Here is a 13,647-nt window from a genome sequence, read left to right on the forward strand (position 1 = left end):
ACAAGGGGAACCAAAATATGGAGGGCACAGTGTGAGGGGTAATAAACAAGGGGAACCAAAATATGGAGGACACAGTGTGAGGGGTAATAAACAAGGGAAATCAAAATATGGAGGGCACAGTGTGAGGGGTAATAAACAAGGGGAACCAAAATATGGAGGACACAGTGTGAGGGGTAATAAACAAGGGGAACCAAAATATGGAGGGCACAGTGTGAGGGGTAATAAACAAGGGGAACCAAAATATGGAGGACACAGTGTGAGGGGTAATAAACAAGGGGAACCAAAATATGGAGGGCACAGTGTGAGGGGAAATAAACAAGGGGAACCAAAATATGGAGGACACAGTTTGAGGGGTAATAAACAAGGGGAACCAAAATATGGAGGGCACAGTGTGAGGGGAAATAAAGAAGGGGAACTAAAATATGGAGGACACAGTGTGAGGGGAAATAAACAAAGGGAACCAAAATATGGAGGACACAGTGTGAGGGATAATAAACAAGGGGAACCAAAATATGGAGGGCAGTGTGAGGGGAAATAAACAAGGGGAACCAAAATATGGAGGGCACAGTGTGAGGGGTAATAAAGAAGGGGGACCAAAATATGGAGGGCACAGTGTGAGGAGAAATAAAGAAGGGGGACCAAAATATGGAGGACACAGTGTGAGGGGAAATAAAGAAGGGGGACCAAAATATGGAGGACACAGTGTGAGGAGAAATAAAGAAGGGGGACCAAAATATGGAGGACACAGTGTGAGGAGAAATAAAGAAGGGGGACCAAAATATGGAGGGCACAGTGTGAGGAGTAATAAACAAGGGGGACCAAAATATGGAGGACACAGTGTGAGGAGAAATAAAGAAGGGGAACCAAAATGTGGAGGACAAAGTGTGAGGAGAAATAAAGAAGGGGAACCAAAATATGGAGGACACAGTGTGAGGGGTAATAAAGAAGGGGAACCAAAATATGGAGGACACAGTGTGAGGGGTAATAAACAAGGGGGACCAAAATATGGAGGACACAGTGTGAGGAGAAATAAAGAAGGGGAACCAAAATATGGAGGACACAGTGTGAGGAGAAATAAAGAAGGGGAACCAAAATATGGAGGGCACAGTGTGAGGGGAAATAAACCAAAATAAGTAGTGCTATGGTTTGTATTACGGAGGGGGGCCCCAAACCAGTATCTTGCCTAGGGCCCTATGAGGTTTAAATCCGGCTCTGCCAGTTGCAATGGGACCTTGTGCTGGGCGAAGAGAAACTTCTCCAGTGGTGATGGAGTCCATAGAGACTCTATTAACAAGGTGACCTCACAGCATCTTAAGATTTTTTTTTTTTTAAGGTCACATTTGGGTCTATGGGCACAGCCTTGACCATAGTTAGACAGGTTAAGGCTGCTTTAACCCCTTGATAAATTAAAAGAACAACTGCAATGGCAATTCTCTGTTCACTCCAGATCTGTGGCACATCGCAGCTTAGTAAATAGACCCCTTAGCGAATTATTTATTGGAAGGCAGTTCTATCACTGTTCTAAAATGTGCTTCTATCTGTGTTGTTTTACGCACCAATATGCAAAAATAAGTTTACAAAAACTGGTGTAGGCAACTTCTGGGTCTCCAGTTGTTGTGGAACTACAAGTCCCATCATGTCCTGTCAATCAGATGCTGGCAGAGCATACTGGGACTTGTAGTTTCCCGTTGCTGTGTTCAGGAAGGCAGATAGAAATTTAATGCTGAGCTATAGCTACAACCAGCAGTGGATGAGTGCTGCTGAGAGACTCATGTCATTCTGTTACAATGTGCTCTGTAATATACATCCAGCCTGTGTCTATAGCAGCAGAGGAGCCATGACCTGCAGGCTGACATCCAGGAGGGGGCTGTCTGATTGATGTCCCAGTGGAAGCTTCCGCCTTGCTGGGCTGTGGGGCTGGGCCAGAGTGAGCTGTGGGGAGAGTTGTAACTGGAGAACCAGAATACACCAAGTACAACTATACAGCCAGAGGGAGTGTTACATGGGGCGTGGCTGTGGAGGGCCTGACGTCAGAGGGGGCGGGGCTGGACTGCTCTGCCAATCTGGATACACCATAACAGTTTGTAAACAAGTCCAGTGAGTGATCTGCATGCTGCTCCCTGTACTATACTATGCATGGGCTATACTACAGGTCAGGGGCTTAAAGGATCCTCCCAGAATTCATCCAGGGTGAGTACCTGACTTTTTTGGGGGTGTTGATAAATCATGGAGGGAGGAGGGGGATCTCACACACAGTAATCATGAAACCTTTTTTTTGCAACTTACCAGTAATGAGCTCATTGCAATGTCCAAACTCACTGAATTATGCATTGAAAGTACTGTTACATATCCAAAGTTTGTTTAAAAAAAAAAAGTCAATTTGTTGCAATAATGAACCCCATTAGACTTTGCATTATGATCCCATTCAGTGACATTAGCCACGGTGCTGTTTTCAGTTATAGCTGCTGCTGGTGTGGATGACATAGTATTACTGTCTTTATGTTGTTGTCATGCATATAAGTTACCAGTGTTATATTGTTGTGTGCACCACTAAAAATAAATAATTATTATTCTACTCAAGTCAATATTGCTATTTACAAAGTGTTGTTTGCAAGGTGTGAAAAACAGAAGGCAGCTCACTGTGCCTAAGAGCTTGCATTCTAATTTTCAGTAGCTGCATTTCAGTTTGGAACCATACAAGTCTCCCTTATTAGTGATATTTTAATTCTCTATATTCAAGGTAGGCAAACCTGTGGCTGTCCAGCTATTGTGTAACTACAAGTGCCAGATGTACAATTGTAGTCACACAATTGCTGGGCACTCACAGTTTGACTAAGCCACCTCTTTACTGTAATAACTGTAATGTGCGTATAGCAAAGGCATGAATGACATATATGGAAAGGATCATATGAGAGCGGGCCTGCTGAAGATATGAGCATTTTACAACCCCAGTTACATACTGATCTGCTTACTGTGGGAAGTGGAAAATTTGAGGAGGTCACGTGTACTTAAATAACCCTGAGCAGTTATATAGCAGTTCATCTCAAACCAGCAACTTGTGGCAGCCCATTGTGAAATATGCCTTTATGAAACGGACGACTCGTGGACAGAAGTCCTTCCTAAAAAGTTCCCTCGTTATCTCTTGTTAATGGAGATAATGAAACTAATTGTCTCTATTGAATGCACTCTTTCTATACTTGTGCATATATTCACATCACACACTGTTCTTTCTTTAAGGTCACATTTTTTTTTACCTCCAATATTATTATTATTATTATTATCATCAATATTATTATTTATTTATTTATAACGCACCATGGATTGCGTAGCGCCAGATGCAGTATGCAAGTTACAGATAGATGAGGTAAGACACATAAGTAGCACAGGTGAGTGTGAGTAATGCTTTGGGGACTCAAAAGACATGACCGGACGTACGAGGGAGTCATACAGTAGACAGACATGGGACAGTAGGTAGAGAGGACCCTACCCATGAGAGCTTACATTCTAGAGGGAGGGGTTAGACCTCTTTTGGGTTTTGAAAGTTATCCTATCGCTACATTTTAACTTGCACCGTATCCTGAATAACAACAGACACTGAGAAGTGTGCCAACCACACAGATTTCAATAAGCTACTAAAATCTGCATGCGTTCATTATATCTGCATATTAATACAATATTAATGCATATATTAATAAGACAGACAATGAGATCTGCATATAGATCACAAAGTACTCTGCAGTAATTTATACATGTATTATGGGGAAACATTTTGAGAATTGCATACAGAACAAAAAAATTATGTCCTGCACAAAAATAGAAGTATAGAGAATTGTGTGCAGTATAGAAAGTAGATCTGTGCAATTACCTAAACAGGCACTATGTAAACATATACTGAAATTGAACAAGAGAAGTAGAAAAGAGAAGAGAAACCGGCGGGTTTGAAAATTGGAGATGTTGCCTATAGCAACCAATCAGATTCTAGCTGTCAGTTTGTAAAATGATAAATAAATGATAGCTAGAATCTGATTGGTTTTTCAAACCCGCCGGAAAACTCTCAGCTTGATGCATTTACCCCCTGGTGTCAAAATGCAGCAACTTGCAAGATTTTCCAAACTGCCATTTCCTTGGTCCTGCAGTGGGCATATTTACCCAATATTGTGGTAACTATAGATCAGTGATGGGCAAACTCTTTCAGGAGCGGGCCAAATAAAAAAGAAAAACTTTAGGAGGGCCAATATAATTTATTAAAAAACTCAAATATTGAAATATATAATACAAATGTTTTGAATGGGACAGGAGGGTGTTATATAGCAGTGTTACCTCTATAAGTGCAGCCAGGGGCGGATTGGGGACTTAAAGTGGCCCTGAAAAAAATGATTGAAGTGGCCTCATGTCGGCGGGACCAAAATAACTGTAGGTGGGGCCAACACAAAAGTAGGCGGGATTTAGAACTACAGGAATTTGGTTGTAGTAACATTTAGGAAAACCTAGATGTGATGACTTTACACACAGTGGGTCATCTCTAAAGCCATGCAGGGCAAATGTATAGTATACTATAGGCAGCCCCCTCTTAGTATAGTGTAGTATAGGTAGCCCCCCTTAGTATAGTATAGGCAGCCCCCCTTAGTATAGTATAGGTAGCCCCCCTTAGTATAGCATAGTATAGGTAGTCCCCCTTAGTATAGTATAGGACCCCCCCATTAGTATAGTATAGTATACTAAGACCCCCTCACTTACCTTCAGTTGCTCTGAGCAGCGTCTCTTCTCACATCAGGTAGACAGGAAGTGAAGTCAGACTTCCTGTCTGCCGAACAGCACCGTGGGAGCCTAGCAATTGGCTGCCTGTTGCTGCCCACTGAACACCAATATTTTAGATTGCTTTCCTGTACGTGCCTCCCCCCGCCGCTTCCAAACGCGCCCCCCGGGAAAATCTGAGGTGGCCTCCAGGTGGCCTCGTTAGGCATCGGCCTACCGGGAAACTTCCCTGTAAGGTCTATGGCCAATCCGCCCATGAGTGCAGCGATCGTACAGACACACCACTTATTTCAGCAGGTTGTTGCAGATCCGTCTTTCTGGTGAGCCACTAACTGACAACACAGCAGCCAATCGAAATCCGCCTTAGTATATGGCCCAGCCCATCTCTTCTCACATGACTTTCAGCCATTAGGGGGCGGGCAGGTGTTTGAGTGATTGACATACAAAGTGTCCTTTTAGGAAGGAGGATGAAGTGTAATGGAGGAAATAGCTGTGAAGGCATAAAAATGAAGGTTCTGACACACAGGGTCGACCCTATTAATTTTATGCATATTTTAATGACATTTTTTAAAATATTGGCGGGCCGGATAGAACCTCTAAGTGGGCCGGATCTGGCCCGCGGGCCGTAGTTTGCCCATCACTGCTATAGATGGTTTGAGAAGGAGGGGAGATAGAGGTTTCTGGATGAGAAATATGACCAAGGATGTTGGGGGAAACACATTATAATGTTTTATGGGGGGGGGACGCCCATAAGAAACCATTCATCCAGTTTTTAATGCGGTTTTCAGGTTTTAGCGGCTGAAAAGTGCATTAACAGATAGACGTGAAGGAACCTTCAAGGACTGAAGATTGTTTGTTAGTGGAGCGTGATTCTGCAGAGTTTTGAATCCAAATATATGGACCGAAATTGTGCACATCCCTAGAGGTGGAGGTCAGCTGTCATCCTCTCTGCATTCATAAGGACACAGTTTTCACATTTTTCATAGTCTAGGCTCATCAGGGGGGTCAAACTCGTGGCCCAAACCACTATTTTCTTGTGGTTCCAGCAGAGCCGCCAGCCCAGAAAAAAATAAAAATAAAATGGAAATACTTATCTGATGCGGTAGCGTCCTCCTTCCCTCCTTCCTTCCCACTGAATGTCGGTCGTGATGTCATCACGCCCCGACATTCTCAGCGAGGAGCACAGAGGGAGGAGCCGAGACGGACAAGATAGAAGAGAAGAAATCAGAAGAAAGAACAGAAAGGTAAGTGAGGGGGAGGAGAAGCAGCATGAAGGGTGCAGTGTGATGATGAAGGGGGGACAAAATTGCATATGAGACTTTTTTGTTTTCTTGCGCCCCACACAATCTTAGCCTTTGATTATTTGGCCCAATTAGGGTTTTGAGTTTCACATGCCTGATGTACATCAATGTGAGCATATAAACTAGAGATGCTCACTGACCCCCGTGACCTGGTTTTGGTTTTGAATCTGGATTAGCTTCATGTTTTGGTTTTGGTTTTGGCAAAACCGCCCTCGTGTGTTTTGGTTTTGGTTTGGATTTTGGATTTTTTTAGAAAAATTGCTAAAATATGCTATAACATATATTTTGCTGTTTTTTTGTTCCTACAGGATTATTAACCTCAATAACACTAATTTCAAGTCATTTGCAGTCAGTTTTGACCACCTCACAGATCACAATATTATTTTCATACACTTTCAAACAAAGACTGCAGCGACCTGGCTGGATGGTAAGCGACAGAGCAATGATACACACACAGCAATTCCTAGCACCAGGCGCAGGCTGGCAAATCTCAGCCCGGGCTGAGATTGGAGTGGAGGCGTGTCCTATTCATACTTGCCTAGTCTCCCGGAATGTCACAGAGACTAAGAGCAGCCACTCTCCCGGATCCCCCACACTTCAATAGTGACGGGGCTGTATGATTCACGTTATCGTGGTCCCGCTGCACGATGCCGCAAATAGTTGCATAGCGCAGTTGGGGCCACGGTGACGCGAATTGTGGTGCCACGCTCCCCGGCACTTGCCACTAAACCTCCCCTCTAAATCTCCCAAAGGGGAGGAATATACAGTTGATAGGTATGTTATTTTGTCCTACCTCTTCAGTCAGGAATGTTGTCATGTATGTCATTCTGACGAATGAATGTTCTATGCCAGGAGCCTGCTACTGAACCTGTGTCTGTTTCCATTAAAATACTTATATAGTTATGGCAACACCAACAATAACCGAGCAGCGCAGCAGCAAAATTACTGTCTCGCTGCTTGATAAATTATAAGTGGGTCCCATCGCTTGTGATAGAACCCCGATCTGTGTGGGTGACCCAATTAAAATGCTTACCCATCCTGCAGTCCCTCGCTATCTCTCCTCACGCTACGCATGCCTTGTGACAGCATCTTGCAGTCTGATTGGTGGATAGTTCCTTTCCCGGGAGAATAGGCATCCATGCCATTAGTCCTGCCATAAGGTTTTATCGGCAAAATAATCACCTATCGTTGCAAAGTTAACTAAAAATATGGCTAGAGCTGCTGAGCGTTACTTAGTTGCCTCAGCTATATTGACCGGTTTGTTAAGGGTTAACTTGCTGGTTCAACAGGACAATCTTTACAGATAACATATGTAAGGTGGCTCATACCTGCACAGTGGGACTGGAAATTTGGAAGCAATAGTTTGCCCTTTACCCCTCTGGTGCTTTTATTGGGTGAAAGCAGCATTGTCTCTATATTCACATTGTGGATGTTACAGAATGTTCTGAGCAGATTGTATTTGTAGCTTTTGTGTACATATTAATGGGTGAAATATAAACTCCAGATGAACAGTGACTCAGTGTTTGATGGATACTTGAAACCTTACTACACATCTGGAAAGAATTAGCAGCCAAGGGATGTTAGTCACCCAATAAAATGAAGGTTACTTTTCTTCTTGGGGGGGGGGTATTTTTTATTTAAATTGTTCCCTTAAATTGTCCCCTTGGCATGTAGAAAGAAGGGGCTACTGGCAATGGGGCTAGTTTATTATGAAAGGAGAACTCCTGGGCATTCTGTCAAATCATCAGAATGTTAACAGCGGCGCAAAGTATTTCTGGAGGTGAGTGCACTGAACTTATGGGAGGAAACGACCTGTCCACTGTGGCTTTTAGTGAGGACAGGGCGGCATGTGAGTGTCATGAAATGTGTGGGAGGTAGAATTTAGCAATAAATTGACCGTCTTAGAAGTAAGATAGTGGAAGGATCAGCGTCCCACAGCAGCACAGAGTAGTGACGTGAAACTCCTGTCAAACTAATGTAGGGAGACCGTGGTGTAAAACATATGTCTGTACGAGTTTGTTTTGGATACGCTGACACAGTGGCAGGACAAGCTGTTTCAACAATCTCCCAACAGCAGCTGCAAGTCCCATTCACAAATCCAACAATTACAATCCACATAATATCTGTGGATCCCCTAAACTAAGCTCAGCAACGACCCCCCCTCACTCTATGGTGGCTAGTTTACATTACAGAGCCCATTACCCAGTGGCTAGTGTATAATATAGAGACCATAGCCTGGTGGCCAGTGTACAGTGCATATAGTGGTTTCACTGTGCATGTACTGAACTTGCAACTACTTATCAATGGTCCCTCCTCCAAAGTTTGCTTTGGGGTTCACCAAAGGAGGAGGACCAATTGCATGCTGCGGTTTCTTGATTGTGGCAAGGGATTGGTCCTCCTGCTCACACCAGCTCCGCCACTCCCCATTTGTCGTCCATAAGAGTTCAAACATGTTGGGTTGGTCATCTCTTTGCACCTTTGGACAAGTCCATTTCTCCAAGCCAGCAAACAAAGTATTAACTATGTTGGGCCGCAAAGCATGACCCAGTTTTGAAATCTTAGGATTATAAAATGTCTTGTTATCATTCCGGGAAACCCCAAAATATGATCTGTTTTGCCATCATGAGTCAAAAGAAAAGTAGTGAGTTTTGTGCCAATTGCTCCATAATGAGACGGTGCTGTTAGCAAACCACAAAGTACAATATTGTACGGGAAGTTGGAAACCATTGTAGAAACAGTGCCAGGTCTTTGTAAAACTGTTGGCAGGTCTTATTTTCTTGCTGGTTTCTCACGTACCAGCATTAAGCTCTAACCTCTAAGTGGCAGCTGCTTGTTGCTTTTTAAATGGTGCTCTCCATGCTTCATATACAATGCACCACGTACACAGTCATCTGCTGTAAATGTCTCTATGATTTAAGCAGCAGTCAGCTTTGGGTGAGTAATATGTTATGCGGTGAAAGACCTACTTCCTACACTTCCCACAAACACATTGTTATCTTGTTCATCACAAAACATTATGTTCTTTTCCACGCACATGATGAAAAGTGTTACTTTTGTGTGTCTGTCTGATAGGTGGAAAGCAACAATAATAACATAGTAATGTGAGTGTGTGTTTTTTTTCAGTTCCTAATTCTTGTTTCTTTGTTTTATATTTATATAGCTGCTTGGAGCACATAGATTATGTGTCTTCATACTGAACAGTTACTTCTTTTGCAAGATATGTAGATTTACTGCACGCCTTTGTGTGACAAATGGTTTGTGCATAATGTACTGCTCGGTAATGCCAAGCAACCATTATCACATTGTGTGCGTTATGATTTGGCCATAGCACTGTTCCAGTGGAGTACGTGGTTATCGAAGGACTGTACACTGTACTATACACAGTCCACTGTTAACTTGAATTTCCATGCAGCTCACTTAAAAAAGTATATATTAATAGGGTGTTAATAGGATGTTACATCCACAATCCATACCAGACAGCCGAAGCCCAATACCACTTCTATAGGCCCAAACGGAATGGTGTGAAATAAGCTAAAACTGCAGTTTATTGCGCTGCTGTGACCCTTCCCCTGTGACCCTTTCCCTATATATACACACACACACACACACACACACACATATATATATACATACTGTGTGTGTGTGTATATATATATATAAATAATCTATTTATATAGCGCTACTAATTCCGCAGCGCTGTACAGAGCACTTACTCACATCTGTCCCTGCCCCAATAGAGCCTACAGTCTAAATTCCCCAACACACACACAGACTAGGGTCAATTTGAAAGCAACCAATTAACCTACTAGTATGCTTTTGGATTGTGGGAGGAAACCAAAACACCTGGAGGAAACCCACGCAAACCCGGGGAGAACATACAAACTCTACACAGATAAGGCCATGGTCGGCAATCGAACATATGACCTCAGTGCTGTGAGGCAGAAGTGCTAGTCACTAAGCCACCGTGCTGCCTCTATATATATATATATATATATATATATATATATATATATATATATATATATATATATATATGTTAAATTCCCGGCCATGGCCTTATCTGTAAGGAGTTTGTATGTTCTCCCCGTGTTTGCGTGGGTTTCCTCCCACACTCCAAAAACATATTGGTATGTTAATTGGCTGCTAACAAATATTGACCCTAGTCTGTGTCTGTCTGTGTATTAGGAAATTTAGACTGTAAGCCCCAGTGGGACAGGGACTGATGTGAGTGAGTTCTCTGTACAGCGCTGCGGAATTAGTGGCGCTATATAAATAAATGGTGATGATTATATATATAATATATATATATATATAAATTTCCACAGCATTTCTGCAAAGCAAAGTTGGTGAATGGCCAGCTTGGTAGCCTTGTGGTTAGCACAAAGTTGGTGAATGGTCAGTACGGTAGCCTAGTGGTTAGCACTTCTGTCTCACAGCACTGGGGTCATAGGTTCAATTCCCGACCATGGTCTTATCTGTGTGGAGTTTGTATGTTCTCCCCGTGTTTGCGTGGGTTTCCTCCGGGTGCTCCAGTTTCCTCCCACACTCCAAAAATATACTAGTAGGTTAATTGTCTGCTATTAAATTGACCCTAGTCTCGGAACTGCGGAATTAGTGGCGCTATATAAATAGCTGATGATGATGATAATGGTGAAACTGTCACAATATTTATTTTGTTTGCTTGTTTGACATATTATTTTTTTTTCTCCTAAATAAAGCTGATAAAATAACAGATGTTACTATGGTTTTTGTTCTGATAATACAGTTACATATTTAGGGGGGAATTCAGTTCCCCCCAGAATAGTGCAACGATAAAGGTACTACCGTTATTACAGGGATTTTAACCCTACTTCCGCTGCGAGCAACAAGCCGGAGCTGAAATTACTGTATTAATGGTAATTACGTGCACAATTACCGTAATATCGGTAATAGTACGCATGCCGCTTTACATTCGGCAGTAACACGGCCAATTGAATTCCCCCTTAGTTTGTAAATGGACTATCCACTAGCTTTATATGTAGTGAAATTTTGCTTTCCTCTCTAAATTAAGGATAAAACACCACCTGTAGGTGCTTTGAAGGTACAATGACGTTACAGCCATAGGACCAACAAAAAAATATAGCACAGTGCAAACTGGTTCTGTTGCGTCTTATGTCACTGTGCACAAACCGGCATGCAAATATGGCTTCTTTTGAAAACAAGCAATTATTTGTATTCGATGATGAAGTCTAATATCTATGAGACTTATTGAATGCCAGCGTTAGCACAATTGTGTAATTATTGTAAGACGTTCACATGCACTATATATAGCACAATTTCATATTTTGTTTTTGCCGGATAGAGTGAAACTTGCAGCTTCAACTTTCAGAGCAACATGCGCTGGTTAAATAACGGTCCCTCAATGTGCAGACTCAGATTATGAACATTTGTTTTCCGACTTCCCCAGTTCTACAGCTAAGGAGCTAATTCTTTACTTATCATTTATACCTATGTGGTCATTGGTTAGATTATATCAGTCACTGGATGTGTTTAGCTAAAATTAGTTTGAAGTCTTCCTTATCTTAAGACTTCTATAGCGATGTTGTAATTGTCACTGAAAAATACATTACCGAGCAGTAGGAGGACACTGATATCTAAAGTTTCAGATCTCTGTCAATAACTAAGGCTGGGTGCACACTTTACAAAATTTCTCCCAATACGATATCCTTAACAATTTTACCAACAAATTAACAAAAAAGTCTCGATCAGCATGTCGATTCATGTGTACACACTATACACGATTTACCTTCAGATCTGTGCTCTTCACCTGTCATAACCATCCATTGTTGAATGAGATTTTTAGTTTAAAAATTAAATGAAACGATACGATGTGCTTTGGATTGATAATCATTCATCGTTGCAGCATACACAGTAATGCGATATTGGGCTGAACAGTCTATCATTTGACTGGCCCGATATTTGGCTGAAAACACTTTAGTGTGTACCCAGCCTAAGGGATGTTGCATTGGTTTAAAGGAGTTAGTTGCAACAATCAGTATAAGAACCAATGATTTTCTAAGGGTATTGTTGGGACTCCATGTCTTTGAATGAGACTATATTCAATAAAGTTTTTGGCTGCTCCAAAATCCAGGAAGTCAGAATTAGAGAATGTTGTTTTATTAAAAGGTATATTCACCAATACGAAGAAAAAAATATTTAAACTTCTCCTAGCACGACTGTGACTGGATCAATTATAAATAACTTATGGTATAAATGTATTTAAAGAAAATAGCGCAGGGCGTTTATTTATTTAATTGCAAACGTACTTATTTTTTATATTGTGTGTATTTTGGTAAAGGAAATATCTTTATTTCTGAGACCAGGGGAAGAAATTCGTTTTGTTTAAACTTTGCTAGAGGAAATGCATTATTTCTGAGGTATATATCTGATACAATAAGCATTTGTTGAGGAAATCTTTTGTGTAATTTGGTGTAGGGCAATGGCTTGTTTGGGGTTTTGTAACTTTTCTTTGGGAATTCTCAAGTGGAGGAAATGTGTATTCTGCAACTGTCTGATGAAAGGACCCATGTCAATCTCACGTTAATTAGACCTTTGATGTGTGATGTCCAAACACACCCGGAGGCACAGGAAAGTTTAATTAGACTTGCTGTTAGATTTCCTCTGTGTCTAAAACAAGATGCAGGAGATCACAGCAAGCTTTAGGATATCACAGATAAGTGTAAATATTGTTAGCTTTGCATTGCATGTAAATCCATGTTTGGGGAAACATATTGCATCCTGATACTAAAAATAACTCAGACCTCAGAGGGCTGGCTTATCCTGTGAGGCTGTGTCCAAAACTGTATAAAAAAAGCACTGTTTTGCATTGAAAATTGTACTTCTTGTTTCATCTGTCCTGATCACTGGTACCTTCAACCAATGTGAGCAAATAAATATCACTTGCTTCAAAGACCTGCTTGGAAACTTCTCTATCCCTGTGACCTACAGATTAGACCCAACTCTATTTCATTCCCCGCTGTTCTAAGGTTTGGACCCAGCTTTCCGGTGCTCACTACCCAGCAATACTCTTTTGTATTGAAAATCGTTCTTCTTGTTTCATCTTACCTGCTCCATGATACCTTCAACCAGGGTGAGCAAATAAACATAACTTGCTTCAAAGACCTGCTTGGAAACTTCTCTATCCCTGTGACCTACAGATTAGACCCAACACTAATCCATTCTGAGATTTGGACCCAGCTTTCCGGTACCACCGCTCTGCCCGCTACCCAGCAGGTCTGGCCAGTGTGATAGGCCAGGGGGAATCCATCCACAGCAACCCTGATCCATAGGAAGAGGTCAGGGGCAGCCCAGGTACACCAGTAACTGGGTACACTTGCCGCATCAGTCACCCCGTAGAAATCCAGTAGTGGATGCTGGTAAGGAGTCCAGTGGTGGCAGCATTTGTAAGCCTCTCCTACTGCGGTGAGAGGGTGCATTTGTGATACCGAAAGGGAACGCTGGCAAAGTAAGCCCAGCCGGTTCCCAGCAACAACAGACAGGGTGGCATAGGCGGTCCATTCTGCCACAGATTTCCTGTAAAATTCCAACTAGG

The 13,647-nt window shown here is 42.1% G+C and overlaps 2 protein-coding genes across 2 annotated transcripts in view; one reads left to right on the top strand and one right to left on the bottom strand.

The window, feature by feature from the left end:
* PARP11 (poly(ADP-ribose) polymerase family member 11) overlaps positions 1-4,874 on the bottom strand; it is a 31,187-nt gene extending 26,313 nt beyond the window's left edge. The window contains exon 1 of the mRNA XM_075210198.1: positions 4,738-4,874. The gene's annotated coding sequence lies outside the window, so the exon portion shown is untranslated. The remainder of the gene's footprint in view (positions 1-4,737) is intronic.
* Positions 2,063-13,647, top strand: part of CCND2 (cyclin D2) — a 484,289-nt gene continuing 472,704 nt past the window's right edge. The window contains exon 1 of the mRNA XM_075210201.1: positions 2,063-2,190. The gene's annotated coding sequence lies outside the window, so the exon portion shown is untranslated. The remainder of the gene's footprint in view (positions 2,191-13,647) is intronic.

Source organism: Mixophyes fleayi, chromosome 4 (genome assembly GCF_038048845.1).
Source record: "Mixophyes fleayi isolate aMixFle1 chromosome 4, aMixFle1.hap1, whole genome shotgun sequence".
Lineage (NCBI taxonomy): Eukaryota > Metazoa > Chordata > Amphibia > Anura > Limnodynastidae > Mixophyes > Mixophyes fleayi.